At 34.9% G+C, this 2,250-nt stretch overlaps 1 protein-coding gene across 3 annotated transcripts in view; it reads right to left on the bottom strand.

Annotated features, from left to right (window-relative positions):
- Positions 1-2,250, bottom strand: part of LOC107670129 (fibroblast growth factor 12-like) — a 54,315-nt gene that overhangs the window by 19,510 nt on the left and 32,555 nt on the right. The gene's annotated exons all lie outside the window — the stretch shown is intronic.

Genomic DNA, 2,250 nt, shown 5'->3' on the forward strand with positions numbered 1-2,250 from the left:
GTCAAAGCAACTGCTTTCCCAAAAACTGACACGGTCGCAGTGGGAGCACAACAGCGGCATAAACCAGAAACAAAACTTTGTTGACCAACACTATTAAAAATAAAGGTTCTTTATTGGCATCAACGCTTCTATGAAGAACTTTGAACATCCATGGAACCTTTCAAATGCCGAAAAGGTTCTTTATAGTCGAAAAAGGTTCTTTAGATTTTTTAAATGTTCTTCAAAAGGAACCAAAAATGGTTCTTCTATGGTATCACTGCAAAAACACGCTTTTGTAACCTTTATTTTTAAGAGTGAATACGAGTTTTTAAATGGTGCATCTCCGCATGTTTGAGGTTATGGAAGCTTGGAAGTTTCTGCCACAGGTTAAAAAAATAATAAAGGTAATTCTGACTTTTTTCCCCTCCCAATTCTGATTAATTTTTTTTTTTGTAATTCTGACTTTTCTCTCAATGGTCTCAGAATTGTGAAATAAATTCAGAATTGCGAGACAAAAAGTTGCAATTATGTTTTTTTAATTCCATGCATGGCGGAAAAAAAAACAGAATTGTGAGTTGTAAATTTGCAATTGCGAGAAAAAGTCATAAATGTGACCAAAAATCTTTTTAATCCTTTAAAATTACCTTTTTTTATTAGGTGGCGGTAAAAAATAAGTAAATAAATAAATAATAAAAACTGAATTGTGAGATGTAAACTCAGTTGTGAGATATAAACTCACAATTGCAAGAAAAAGTCAGAATTGAGAGATATAAAGTCGCAATTAACTTTTTTTTTTTTTTTTAATTCTGTGTCAGAAGCAAAAAAAAAAACAGAATTGCTATATAAATTCAGAATTGTGAGATGTAGACTAAACTTGCAATTGCGAAATGTAAATTTGGAATTGTGAGAAAAAAAAGAATTCTGAGTTTATATCTCGAAATTCTGAGTTTACATCATCAATTCAAAAGTTTTTTTTTATAATTGCATGAAAAAAAAAATAAAAATCTCGTGGTGGAAACAACCTTCCATATCACGACCCAGATATACTAATGGAAAATTATTTTTCGTTCTTCGCTTAGGGGTAAAAAAAGTATATATTTTGAAACATAGTGAACATCCCATTTACGTTAACGCTTCTCTTTGCGAACATTCCATTTCTGCATTGCAAAATAAGGTGGATGCACTTATAAGATTGCTTTAAACAGGATTAAACACAAAAAAAAACAGTGCAAGTGTTGCTTTCAATTAATATTACAACTTTAATTTCTACTATAAAGCAGATGTCCAGTGTGTTCATGTTTTTATCTGCATCAATGCATCGTCATAGAAGGCGGAGCCTCAGAGCCACACCCACCTAATTAAATAATCGCTACAGACCAATGGGAGTCTGAAAGTGTTTAACTGGAAATGTTTCTGGAAAGTTTCCAGTTTTGATTTATTTTTGATTTTTTTTGCCTGATTTTGTTTGAAATGATGTCACACCTGTTCGTTCATCAATTTCACTTGAAGTGTGCTGTAGAACATGTATACAGTCTCTGAAACAGCTCAGCTTTGAATAAAAAGCCTAAAATGGTATTTCTCGCTGGACAGATTTCCATGGGAAAAAACATTGCAAAATCATTGCACAAAGGTCATTTCACCACGCTTGCAAGATGTTGAGTACAAAACTAATGTTGCAAATAAATCATTACATTGCAGACCTAAACGAAAAAACATTTGTGAGTCAGTATCATTAGGACAAAGTTTAATTAGGGCATTTCAAATGCAGTTGGATAATTACATTTATAGATGGTTTGGCTTCATGTGATTGCTTTTTATGATGAACGCTGTTAATTTGCACGGGGAGGTGAATTGAGACGCCCCGTGGGTCTGTGATGGAGCAGCTGTCACTGCTGCTGACTCAGGTACCGATATTGTATCGAATACGCAGAGCTGTCAGGTGCTGAGAGATGCTTTCTGAAGTCTCCAGTAAAGAGGCCAATCACTGTGTGACCCAGATACATCATTCAACCTTCATCACACAACACTGATTACTTTATCACTGAGAGAACGAGAGAGAGAGAGAGAGAGAGAGAGACAGGAGAAGAGAGAGAAAGAGAGGATGTCTATATATAGTCTCCACTGAGTAGGCCAGTAGTACTTGTGCATGCTAGTTCACGCACACGCACACACACACACACACACACACACACACAGATTTGAGGTCCCTACAAGTAAAGCATGAATGCTTAGTGAATGCTTAGATCCACATACTGATGCATTTTTACCATA

The sequence above is a fragment of the Sinocyclocheilus anshuiensis genome, unplaced genomic scaffold, assembly GCF_001515605.1.
Source record: "Sinocyclocheilus anshuiensis isolate Anshui unplaced genomic scaffold, SAMN03320099.WGS_v1.1 scaffold48, whole genome shotgun sequence".
Classification (NCBI taxonomy): domain Eukaryota; kingdom Metazoa; phylum Chordata; class Actinopteri; order Cypriniformes; family Cyprinidae; genus Sinocyclocheilus; species Sinocyclocheilus anshuiensis.